Source organism: Esox lucius, chromosome 24, assembly GCF_011004845.1.
Source record: "Esox lucius isolate fEsoLuc1 chromosome 24, fEsoLuc1.pri, whole genome shotgun sequence".
Taxonomy (NCBI): Eukaryota; Metazoa; Chordata; class Actinopteri; order Esociformes; family Esocidae; genus Esox; species Esox lucius.
This window is the reverse complement of record NC_047592.1, coordinates 4,713,424-4,726,631: the sequence shown is the minus strand read 5'-3', so window position 1 is coordinate 4,726,631 and position 13,208 is coordinate 4,713,424. Positions and strand designations below refer to the sequence as shown.

General features: G+C 54.3%; 2 protein-coding genes across 2 annotated transcripts in view; one reads left to right on the top strand and one right to left on the bottom strand.

The window, feature by feature from the left end:
* LOC105030915 (pyruvate carboxylase, mitochondrial) overlaps positions 1 to 13,208 on the top strand; it is a 202,581-nt gene that overhangs the window by 121,706 nt on the left and 67,667 nt on the right. The gene's annotated exons all lie outside the window — the stretch shown is intronic.
* LOC105030914 (leucine-rich repeat and fibronectin type-III domain-containing protein 4) overlaps positions 1 to 13,208 on the bottom strand; it is a 46,648-nt gene that overhangs the window by 7,814 nt on the left and 25,626 nt on the right. The window lies entirely within an intron of this gene.

Genomic DNA, 13,208 nt, shown 5'->3' with positions numbered 1-13,208 from the left:
ATAGTGCCTACGTTTACATTACTAGTGAATGTGAGCACTATGGTATGGAGTTCAGATTAGGACTGGTTGAGTGTCAGAATGAAGGAGGGGATAGCATCACTATAAGCCTTGTGAGGTAAACATTTCTACTGGTTGGTAATGCACTGAGGGTCTGTTTTGTGGACAGAAATTAAGCCTCGTCCTGGACTAACAAAACAGGCTCAATGGAATGGATCTGCCGTGAGCATGTTTGTTAGTTACTTTGGCCCAGGACTGAGTGCAAGGCTTATTCCCTTTGAAGCAGGGCTGTAGCTGTTATCTCCAGCGATCTACAATATCCCCAATGAATCGTTCACACAACAGTTCTGGTGCTTTCAAAAGTATGGCCTCTCATTGTCGCAGAGTACGTGGAAATATCTCTCGACCTGGCCCAGGGTTCAAAGCCTTCTCATCTCCTGAGAACGCTCCGATGTGCTTCCAGGGTAAAACACAATCTAAAATGTCGTGTTGAATATAACATAAACAACAGCCAAGCATTTGTTTCTTGTAAACGGTAATCATGTCCTAAACTCCTCTACAGTTTAAATGACCTCATGACCTTGATTCCTCTAAACACTAATCATGTCCTAAACTCCTCTACAGTTTAAATGACCTCATGACCTTGATTCCTCTAAACACTAATCATGTCCTAAACTCCTCTACAGATGAAATGACCAAAACAATAAAGATCCACTTCGTTTAGCTTCTGACAACCTTACTCACAAATGGACATTTTGTCTATGTGGCCGTGACTACGGTTATTGACTGTAGAGAAAATATAGGAATGAATGAGCTGATACAAGTGTTCGACAGCTTGCGGGAAAGTACAATAATTGAAAAATGTCATCAATATTTGCCACCATGAGAGGGATTTTGAAGTGAAGTGCCTCTGGTATTTCCATGCCAGGAGCCATGGAAAATCACCATGTAATGGGATAGGAGGAGGAATTAAATGGCGTTCAACAGGAGTAAGCCTCCAACAACCTCTGGAAAATCGAATTCCTACTGCAAGCAAATGAATTTCGCGTGACGGAAATCAGTGTTTAAAAAAAAAAAAAAACGGAACATGGAAACTTTGCGCAAAGAACTTTGTGAGTCCCATGAAGCCTTAACAGCGGTGTGAAATTGTCTTACATTCGACTTTGATTAACATACAACGGGAAAGGTGAGAACATCCAATGCCAGCTGCGGTGGATGAGAACGGGTTTGGAATTGCTACACGGAATGTGGTGGGATGATGACACACGGACGCAAAGAGGAAAGTCACGCCTCCAACATTCCAGTGAGGTCATCTTCTGGGACAAAGGGAGAGTACACGTCGTTCATCAAAAACGACTACGCCTCGGCCCCGTTAAAGCACCAGCCCGTTACCGGTTGCCGCTAGAAAAGTTAGGATGCACCGATGTCTTTTGGTAGGAGATGCTCTGAGCGAGAAAAGAGAAAATTGTGATATTGTTACATTAATAATGAGTTGCCCTCAGTGCTTGTTGTTTCTCGGGTGCTTTCCTCTCTGAGATGTAGGGTTAGGACAAAGTTTTACCTCGTTCTACAAATCATTATAGATTTTTTCACCTCAAAGCTGGAACAGTGCCATCAACTGAAAAGAGGCTTAATCAGGACAATTCATTGGACCAAATTGGAGTTCTGGTATTATTTATTGAATATTATCAGAATGTGATACGGTGAAGTTGATAATTTCTCAAAATATTGTTGCCAGGATGCTGATAATATCTGTTTCCTGGATCTGTCTCAATCAACCAACCCCCCCCCACCCTGACACCCCCCGCCCCCTCCCCTGATGGTCCCAGTGCAGTCTTTGTAATTTAATTAATTAATAATGAAAGTGTGTTTAATAAATCCCTGTGTGTATATTTAATTCAAATAAGCGTTTATTTACCTGAGCCTCCGTTGGGCCTTGAAGTGCTCTGTCTGATAATATTGGCATGAGAAAATCAATTTAAAGATGTTTACTTCCACAGGCCTGTCCGGACGCTGGGAGAGTCTAGCAATACAGGCATGGTCATCATTTTTTGCAATTACAGTATTATCACTGGGACCTTAATAAGCCTGTGATCTTTACTTTATACTTAAATGTTTTAAACATTCATTATGTTTTGCGGAACCATTGCTTGCTAGAGAGTTTAACTTATAAATGCCTTGTGAGCTTATTACAATCATCGGACCCCATTGGTACCCCAAATACAAGCCTGTTTTTTCTGCGTTTGTTTTGCTGTTTTATTGCAGACGAACACTGTCAAAACATGGTTAAACTGTACTTCCTGTTATGCGGATGGTCAGCTCTGTCAGTACATGTCTCCAGATCCACCTCTTAGGCTGTTACGGAAACACTGGCACAGGGACCACGGCATTATTGTCAGAATTAGGGGTTTTAATAGGGGAACAGTTTTCTCCGAAAACCACTGCTGTCATTGGAAGACAACATTTACATGGTCTTTACATTTACATGTTAGTCATTTAGCAGATGCTCTTACCCAGAGTGACTTATAGAAACTGTATTCATCTTAAAATAAGTAGGTGGACAACCACTCAACACAGTAGTTGTAAGTACATTTTTCTCAGTAAAGAAACAAAGTTGGTGGTTGAAAAAAATTTAACAACATGAAATTAAATGTGATTTACAGGACTGGGCAAAAGTCTTGTCACTAAAAACATTAATTTGGTGTTAATTTGTAAAATATATATTTATTTATTAAATTTTCAGTTGCCTAAGACTTTTGCACAGTACTGTAAAAATAAACAGAACTACAATACTCTAGCCAAAATACTGGGTTCTTTAAAAGATCCATAATATGCCGTTACTGAAAAGCCATTGTGTCACGTCCTGGCTGTGCCCCTAGCCATCTCTGCGCTGGGCTCGGGGCATAGCCAGGACAGGACAGGAGGTGGCCTTTAGCCACCTCTACTCCTTTTTTTGGTTTCCCCAATTGGAGGCAGGTGTTAGTCATTGCCTCCAATTGGGGACCCTATTTAAAGTTTAGTTTGTAGGCCCCAAGGCGTGGTTCATTTTGGTTTTGTTTATCCTGTGTAAGGAATACCCACGTCACTGGTTGCTGCTTTTTGTTTTGTTGGAGTCCTGCATTCTTTATTTTGTATTAAATGGATTACCTTACCTACCTCTACTCTGCGCCTGTGTCCTCTTCATCCCACAACCGTGACAGAATGAACCACCACCAAGAGACACAGCAGAAATGGACGGTAGGGGAACTCCTCGGTTGGCCGGACAGCGACACCGAGGAGGAGCAGAACCCCTACTGTCCTCTGCGGCACACCGGGCCTCCACAGCATCCACCCCGGAGGAGACGTCGACGGAGGCGATGTAAGCAAACCTCCGTGTGTCCGCCCCAAGAATTTCTTGGCGGGGTGCTGTGGGGGCAGGCGGAATGGAAGGACGCGGCCGTGCCACCCGTGCTCACGTGTGGGGTAGTCCAGGTGCCCCAGCCCTGCCCGGTGCCAGCTCCTAGGCGTCGGGCAACAACGCCGGGGGGGCCTATGAGGGCTTTCCCTGATGTTGGGAGATGTGAGGACTGGTGGGGCTATCGGGACCCGCCGTACCGGTTCTCGCAGCCAGCGCCCCCTGCTGCCCGGGAGCCGCAGCCGGCGCCGCCAGCGCCCCACACTGCCCGGGAGCCGCAGCCAGCGCCCCCCGCTGCCCGGGAGCCGCAGCCAGCGCCCCCCGCTGCCCGGGAGCCGCAGCCTGCGCCCCCCGCTGCCCGGAAGCCGCAGCCTGCGCCCCCCGCTGCCCGGGAGCCGCAGCCAGCGCTCCCCACTCCCTGGGAGCCGCAGCCAGCGCCGCCAGCGCCCCCCGCTGCCTGGGAGCCGCAGCCAGCGCCCCCCGCTGCCTGGGAGCCGCAGCCAGCGCCCCCTGCTGCCCGGGAGCCGCAGCCAGCGCTCCCCGCTCCCTGGGAGCCGCAGCCAGCGCCGCCAGCAACCCCTGCTGCTTGGGAGCCGCAGCCAGCGCCCCCCGCTGCTTGGGAGCTGCAGCCAGCGTCCCCCGCTGCCTGGGAGCCGCAGCCAGCGCCGCCAGCGCCCCCTGCTGCCCGGGAGCCGCAGCCAGCGCCCCCCGCTGCCTGGGAGCCGCAGCCAGCGCCGCCAGTGCCCCCTGCTGCCCGGAAGCCGCAGCCTGCGCCCCCCGCTGCCCGGAAGCCGCAGCCTGCGCCCCCCGCTGCCCGGGAGCCGCAGCCAGCGCTCCCCGCTCCCTGGGAGCCGCAGCCAGCGCCGCCAGCGCCCCCCGCTGCCTGGGAGCCGCAGCCAGCGCCCCCCGCTCCCTGGGAGCCGCAGCCAGCGCCCCCTGCTGCCCGGGAGCCGCAGCCAGCGCTCCCCGCTCCCTGGGAGCCGCAGCCAGCGCCCCCTGCTGCCCGGGAGCCGCAGCCAGCGCTCCCCGCTCCCTGGGAGCCGCAGCCAGCGCCGCCAGCAACCCCTGCTGCTTGGGAGCCGCAGCCAGCGCCCCCCGCTGCTTGGGAGCTGCAGCCAGCGTCCCCCGCTGCCTGGGAGCCGCAGCCAGCGCCGCCAGCGCCCCCTGCTGCCCGGGAGCCGCAGCAAGCGCCCCCCGCTGCCTGGGAGCCGCAGCCAGCGCCGCCAGTGCCCCCTGCTGCCCGGGAGCCGCAGCCAGCGTCCCCCGCTGCCTGGGAGCCGCAGCCAGCGCTCCCCGCTGCTTGGGAGCCGCAGCCAGCGTCCCCCGCTGCTTGGGAGCCGCAGCCAGCGCCCCCCGCTGCTTGGGAGCCGCAGCCAGCGTTCCCCGCTGCCTGGGAGACGCAGTCAGCGCTGCCAGCGCCCCCCGCTGCCCAGTGGCCGCAGCCGCCAGCTCCTCCCGCTGCCCAGTGGCCGCAGCCGCCAGCTCCTCCCGCTGCCCAGTGGCCTCAGCCGCCAGCTCCTCCCGCTGCCCAGTGGCCTCAGCCGCCAGCTCCTCCCGCTGCCCAGTGGCCGCAGCCGCCAGCTCCTCCCGCTGCCCAGTGGCCTCCGCCGCCAGCTCCTCCCGCTGCCCAGTGGCCGCAGCCGCCAGCTCCTCCCGCTGCCCAGTGGCCTCCGCCGCCAGCTCCTCCCGCTGCCCAGTGGCCTCCGCCGCCAGCTCCACCCGCTGCCCAGTGGCCTCAGCCGCCAGCTCCACCCGCTGCCCAGTGGCCTCAGCCGCCAGCTCCTCCCGCTGCCCAGTGGCCTCAGCCGCCAGCTCCTCCCGCTGCCCAGTGGCCTCAGCCGCCAGCTCCACCCGCTGCCCAGTGGCCTCAGCCGCCAGCTCCACCCGCTGCCCAGTGGCCTCAGCCGCCAGCTCCTCCCGCTGCCCTGTTTTCGCCGCCGCCAGGACCCGCCGTGGACTGGCCGCCGCCCGGGCCCGCGGATGACTGGCCGCCGCCGCCCGGGCCCGCGGATGACTGGCCGCCGCCGCCCGGGCCCGCGGATGACTGGCCGCCGCCGCCCGGGCCCGCGGATGACTGGCCGCCGCCGCCCGGGTCCGCGGATGACTGGCCGCCGCCGCCCGGGCCCGCGGATGACTGGCCGCCGCCGCCGCCCGGGCCCGCGGATGACTGGCCGCCGCCGCCCGAGCCAGCGGATGACTGGTCGCCGCCGCCCGGGGCCGTGGATGACTGGCCGCCGCCGCCCGAGCCAGCGGTTGACTGGCCGCCCGAGGCCACGGATGACTGGCCGCCGCCGCACGAGGCCGCGGATGACTGGCCGCCGCCCGAGCCCGCGGTGGACTGGCCGCCTTGTCCCGCAGCGCCTTCACCTGCCCAGGAGCCCCCGCATCGTCCTACGGCGCCCTCGCCTGTCCCGGCCTCAGCGGCGCCCTCGCCTGTCCCGGCCTCAGCGGCGCCCTCGCCTGTCCCGGCCTCAGCGGCGCCCTCGCCTGTCCCGGCTCTCCCTGAACCTCCGCCGGCTCTCCCTGACCCTCCGCCGGCTTCCCTGTCTCCGGCTCCTTCGCCGGCTCTCCCACAGGGTTCTGACCCTCCGCCGGCTCCCCCGGCTCCTGCTCCTCCACCGGCTCCTATTCCCCCGCCGGCTCCCCCGTCTCCTGCTCCTCCGCCGGCTCCTGCTCCCCCGCCGGCCGTCAACCCTCCGCCGGCTCCCCCGGCTCCTGCTCCTCCGCCGGCTGCCGACCTGCTGCCGGCTCCTATTCCTCCGCCGGCTCCCCTGTCTCCTATGCCTCCGCCGGCTCCCCCGGCTCCTACTCCTCCGCCGGCTCTTCCGCCGGCTCCGGACCCTCCGCCGGCTCCCCCGGCTCCTGCTCCTCCGCCGGCTGCCGACCTGCCGCCGGCTCCTATTCCTCCGCCGGCTCCCCCGTCTCCTATTCCTCTGCCGGCTCCTATTCCTCCGCCGGCTCCCCCGGCTCCTACTCCTCCCCCAGCTCTCCCGCCGGCTCCGGACCCTCCGCCGGCTTCCCCGGCTCCTGCTCCTCCACCGGCTCCTATTCCCCCGCCGGCTCCCCCGTCTCCTATTCCTCTGCCTGCTCCTATTCCTCCGCCAGCTCCCCCGGCTCCTACTCCTCCGCCGGCTCTTCCGCCGGCTCCGGACCCTCCGCCGGCTCTTCCGCCGACTCTTCCGCCGGCTCCGGACCCACCGCCGGCCCTTCCGCCGGCTCCGGACCCTCCGCCGGCTCCCCAGGCTCCTGCTCCTCCACCGGCTCCTGCTCCTCCGCCGGCTCCCCCATCTCCTGCTCCTCCGCCGGCTCCTACTCCTCCGCCGGCTCTTCCGCCGGCTCCTGACCCTCCGCCGGTTTCCCCATCTCCTGCTCCTCCGCCGGCTCTTCCGCCGGCTCTGGACCCTCCGCCGCCTCCCCCGGCTCCTGCTCCTCCGCCGGCTCCTATTCCCCCGCCGGCTCCCCCGTCTCCTACTCCTCCGCCGGCTCTCCCGCCGGCTCCGGACCCTCCGCCGCCTCCCCCGGCTCCTGCTCCTCCGCCGGCTCCTATTCCCCCGCCGGCTCCCCCGTCTCCTACTCCTCCGCCGGCTCTCCCGCCGGCTCCGGACCCTCCGCCGCCTCCGCCGGCTCCTACTCCTCCGCCGGCTCTTCCGCCGGCTCCTGACCCTCCGCCGGTTTCCCCATCTCCTGCTCCTCCGCCGGCTCTCCCGGCTCCTGCTCCTCCGCCGGCTGTCGACCCTCCGCCGGTTCCCCCGGCTCCTGCTTCTCCGCCGGCTGTCGACCCGCCGCCGGCTCTCCTGCCGGTTCCTGTCCCTCCGCCGGCTCTCCCGTCTCCTGACCCTCTGCCTCCCTGGCCTGTCCCTGCGGCTCCGCCTCCCCGGCCTGTGCCGGCGGCTCCGGGCGCTGAGCCTCCGCCGGTCCGGGTGTGGTCGTCCCGGTCTTGCGGTCGGGAGCCCGCGCCTTTGGGGGGGGGTACTGTCACGTCCTGGCTGTGCCCCTAGCCATCTCTGCGCTGGGCTCGGGGCATAGCCAGGACAGGACAGGAGGTGGCCTTTAGCCACCTCTACTCCTTTTTTTGGTTTCCCCAATTGGAGGCAGGTGTTAGTCATTGCCTCCAATTGGGGACCCTATTTAAAGTTTAGTTTGTAGGCCCCAAGGCGTGGTTCATTTTGGTTTTGTTTATCCTGTGTAAGGAATACCCACGTCACTGGTTGCTGCTTTTTGTTTTGTTGGAGTCCTGCATTCTTTATTTTGTATTAAATGGATTACCTTACCTACCTCTACTCTGCGCCTGTGTCCTCTTCATCCCACAACCGTGACACATTGTCCAAATATCAGAATAACCTGGGAGAGTTCTGCTTAAAGGCATGCTGTACTTCCCCATTTACATTACCTATTATAGAAACAGAAATATATTAACTTCTGTGAATGTGTTGGATTAGATTATACCACTGCCTGGCCACCTTTTTAATTACCCACAGTATAATGTATCCAGTAAAATGCAAATACGAGACAAAAGCGTCACATAAAAATGGCGTAATCTAAAATGGACAGACCGCTTCTCTCAGGGGGGGCGATATGTGGTAGTCACACACATTGTCCGACTGAATAATAACATTGAATATTAACGCAAATCACACCCATAGATTCAGCCTTCCGCCAAAATCGGCAACGGACACTTTATTACTGCACAAACCGCACACACCGCTCTTTTATCCGGCATACAGAGCCTTCCTGTTATAGAAATAGAAGTCAATTATTTGGGCGGTTGTACCAGATTCCACCAGAAGATTCACCGGCCTGTTTCCATTATCCTTCGGGAATGCCTCACAAATGGTGCCCTATTCCCTCGGGGCAGCGCATGTCGGTCCGCCGTAGTGCGCACTACGCAGGGGAATAGTGTTCTATGTGGGACGTGGACATTAGCTCATGAATACATCATGAGTAATAAGAACATCGCATGATTGATGAATAATTGATTGTTATAGCGTGCCATGGCCGGCACGGTGAGAGCTTTCAGGTCTCCGGCTGTAAATAGAAGGCGGTGCCTCTGTATTGTTATCCCATTAAAACATGGTGGACCTGTGGCGTGGTGAGGAGTTTTGTTAGCGTTATCAGAGCCTTGGATTCTTTCTGAAGCCACATAAAAAAAATCGATAATATCATAAACAGTGTAATTACTGAACCGTGCCGGAGGGTGTTTAATTTGGCACGTTATGTGATGTATAATTGATAAATTGATGAATGACGTGTAATTAGATTGCTTGGTTCGGCACACTAAGAGCCCTTCTAGAGTTTAGAAGTACGTAACGATGGAAAGTCAAAATGGGCTTGCTTCAAGATGACAGAGAGCAATGTGGGCGAGGGGACCGTTTGGTGGGCGTGGCATGGGAGGAACTTTATGCAAATACTCTGAGACGAATCCAAGCTCTCTATAGCGTCCAGACCCTACTGGATTGGCTTTTGATACCTAGCACAATCCAACCACATGGGGCTAAGGTAATGTGGCTATCAGTGTTATGTATCTCTTTTATCTACCCGTTTGTATTATCTGTATGTCAGTGAGTTCAGGGGAAGCATGTGAACGGTGTAGTAGCCAGTGTGATAGCATGCTAATGCTGAAGCTGAATATATTATCACCTCCTTTCGGTGAGAGTCCATAGAAACGGACAGTGTTTTGCCTCCTGTGGTAACGTTGAACGCTGTTTTAACTATAGATTGAGGATGGGTTTAAACCGTAGACTGAGGATGGGTTTAAACTGTAGACTGAGGATGGGTTTAAACCGTAGACTGAGGATGGGTTTAAACTGAAGACTGAGGATGGCTTCAAACGGCAGACTGAGGATGGGTTTAAACCGTAGACTGAGGATGGGATAAACCGTAGACTGAGGATGGGTTTAAACTGTAGACTGAGGATGGGTATAAACTGTAGACTGAGAATGGCTTTAAACCATAGACTGAGGATGGGTGTAAATCATAGACTTAGGATGGGTTTAAACTGTATTCTAAGGATGGGTTTAAACCATAGACTGAGGATGGGTTTAAACTGTAGACTGAGGATGGGTTTAAACTGTAGACTGAGAATGGGTTTAAACTGTAGACTGAGGATGGGTTTAAACTGTATACTGAGGGTGGGTTTTAACCTTGGACTGAGGATGGGTGTAAAACATAGACTATTATCCATAACAATTTATAATTGTTGCATTATATTCGCCTAAAACGGATCAATTGCAGCCGGATGAAAAGAGCGCTAGCAGTATAAAGCAATCACCACACATTTAAGGCGTGAATTTAACCACTGGGCAGCACGCTCCACCTCGTTAGCGTATTTTCGCAAGAAAGTCATTGCGTATTTCCAATTCAAATGTCACATTTGCTGCAACAAAATGAAGCTTGTTAGGTATAACATATCGCAGGAGTCCTTAGTGGAATCCTGGAGACTGTGAAATGGACTGAAGAGAGACCGGCTTTTCGCTGGGCTTTCAATGGAGTTATATCAAATACTACTACGGTTGTAATACCGAATCTCCCTCCCTCCCTCCCTGAATGCGACGCACTGTAGTCATCTCTATTTTATCGTTGCCCTTTTTGTGATTGGATTTTCCTTTTTACAGCTTGATCACCACATTACAGTGTCATTGTATTTCCATCTCTGTTTCGCTGTCTGGTTCCTTCTAACACTGGTTCCACTCCACAACACATTTCTCTCTCTCGGCCTGACTGGTCTTTTTTTCCCAGACCAGTATTTCTCTCACATTTAATTTCCTATTTTGGTACTTTACTCTCCCTGCCTTCCCTTCTCCAATAAGGCTTTCCCTTCCTCTCCTCTTTCTTGTCTCTCTCCATCTCTCTCCCTCTCTTGATCCCTCCCTCTCCATTTCAACTGTCTCCCTCTGTCTGTCTCTCTCTCTATTTCAACTGTCTCCCTCTTTCTGTCTCTCTCTCTATTTCAACTGTCTCCCTCTTTCTGTCTCTCTCTCTATTTCAACTGTCTCCCTCTGTCTGTCTATCTCTCTATTTCAACTGTCTCCCTCTTTCTGTCTCTCTCTCTATTTCAACTTCCTCCCTCTGTCTGTCTCTCTCTCTATATCATTTCTAAAAGTTTATGTAACGCCACACATAACCAAAGCAACTCGAAACACAGAAAATCTCTCCTCCGTCTTTCTACATCTCTCTGTCTCACAAACATCCTTTGCTTTATCTCAGTCCCTCTCTTGCTCTTTCTACCACCCCCCCCCCCTTTTCTATGGATCTATGCACAGTGATTCATTCGTCTGTTGTCTTTTAGCTGATACACATGCTTCTGAATTAGACGGACCTTCTGAAATATGGATGCTTCAGCCAGTCACCCAGATATAAGATGTATTCAGGCGCATGAACACACACACGCCCACATGCCCGCAAGTACATACACATGCGCAGACACCCATGCATGTACACAAACAAACACATTCCCACGCAGGCAAGCACACACACACATTCAAGGGCAAGCGCACACAAACACACACTGCCTAGAAACTACATTCTGGTTAGATACTAGATGTCTATTCATGTACGTTTTATTTTTATCATATTTCAGTATGAGCTAGCGCCGTCTTCAGGAACCTCTCTGGACCAATCAAAGTCATGCTCTTCTCCCTTTTTCCAACTCAAGTGCCTTTTAAAGTGGTGCCTCACCTTTCATTCTAGGCATAGTGTGTGTGTGTGTGTGTATCCAGCCGACAGAGATTGAGGTAGACTGGAGGAGTGTGTTGTGCCAGGATGGAAACACCGGGATTGGTAATCAGAACCCCAGAGAAATAGAGAGAAGGAGATATGGATGAAAAGGAGGGGTGGCGGAGGTTAGAGGAAAGGAAATGAGTCTACTCTCTTTTTTCTCATTTCATCATCCCCCTCTCTGGCTCCTTTCATGATATTCTGCTGCTCCAAACCGCCTCACTGGCAGATGTTGCAGAGAGCAGGAGAGGGAGAGACAGAGGAGAGGGAGAGACAGAGGAGAGGGAGAGGGAGAGGGAGAGGAGAGGGAGAGGGAGAGGAGAGGGAGACACAGAGGAGAGGGAGAGGGAGAGGAGAGGGAGACACAGAGGAGAGGGAGAGGAGAGATAGAGGAGAGGGAGAGGGAGAGGAGAGGGGAGACAGATGAGAGGGGGAGACAGAGGAGAGGGGGAGAGTGAATGGAATCAGGGTGAGAGAGAGACAAAGAGAACAAGGCAGTTACATCCTTTTCTTGTCTATACCATTATCCTTTCTACAAGGACATGCTTATCTCTCTGTCACTCCCTGTCTCTCCCACTGTCTCCTCCCTGTCTCTCCCACTGTCTCCTCCTCCATCTCTCCCACTGGCTCCTCCTCTGTCTCTCCCACTGGCTCCTCCTCCATCTCTTTCATCCCTTATTCACTTCAGGGAATTCATCGGGAGGGGGAACATTTGTTTACATTGCCAAAGGAAGTGAAAAATAAGAATGCTATAATAAATCCTTTTCAGTGGAAACAAAAACTTTAATTTCATATCTGAAATTCCCCCCCAAAAATCTAACATATTAAAGGATGTGGAATTTACATTCCACTAACCAGTAGAGGGAATATACAGAAATTGACTAATTTATTTCTGGAATCAAGTTAATAAAATCAGTGTCAGATTTTAAAGGTGAATGTGACTTGTCCAATTACGATGTTTCAGCATGTTTCTAATTTAAAATAAATAAAAATATGCCACTCTCTGATCAATTCAGTCCAGAGGGAATGAACGTGGGATCATGATATAGTGTGGAGAGCAGATAGCAGCTGACGGCGATTTAAAGGGGAGTGTTCCCGTAATGGCTCCTCTGCTCTGTGAAACAGAGCCGCTAGGAAAGCACCGCAGGGACCCGCAACCCAGAGCCAACACACTGGAACCCCCGTCACCACGTTGGCGGCTGACAAAGAAAACCATCCCCCGAAGAGCAGTAGACTCAATCTCGCTGTCGTCCAGGTGGTTAAATGCTTTGCCGCGATATTAGGCTACGAGTAACTCCGCGAGGCTGCGATCTTCGCTGAAATGTTATCGAGTGGGGAGGCCCAGAGCGGCCCTGTTGGCTGTTGTCAGCGACACGTGATCCAGCTGCTCTGTGATGCCAGTCTGCCGCCCAGAGGAAAGCACTGATCTGTGGGAAGCCTCTAAATAGAGCCGGTTGACCGATACAACGAAACAAATGCGTACCTCGTTGATGTTCCTTCGCCCATGGAAATGTCGCTGTTTTAAGTAGCACCATGCTGGTTTTTCTTGCTAGCTAGCTAGCGTGTGAACTAGCAACTTGAGTAGATCTCAATTACTAAACTGACTGAGCGAACCAAAGCTGTTGGTGACCACTCAACTGTTGCAACGTGACATACATCATAAAGTTTGTAGCCAGACACTTCCCTATTGCCTATCTCCAATCCTAACCCAGGACCTTTGTCTCCAAACCTAAGCCAGAACGACCTTTCTGTGTTGCTGCTGTGATTGCAGATTGCAGTATTTTGACAGTCATATGAGGTAACCATGTTTGATTTTATTTTTATTGTGTCTGCGTAATCGGAAGGACATATGTACCCCTAATTTTGTCCTACATTTGGCCGATTTGGAAGGGCAGCTAAGTTCCCACCTTATTTTTTGGGGGGACTGGTCTTATCTCTCCATCTTCAGTTCTTTACCTCTGCCTCTTTGTTTTAGGGAAGAAAATATCCCCCAGTTCTGGATAGTGGTTTCAGTGCAGAAGGAAACACAGTTCTGTCTTGACCTCATTGAGGGCACAGTAAGCACAGTCTGTCTGTGATGATCAGTCTCTATGGGGCCAGGTTA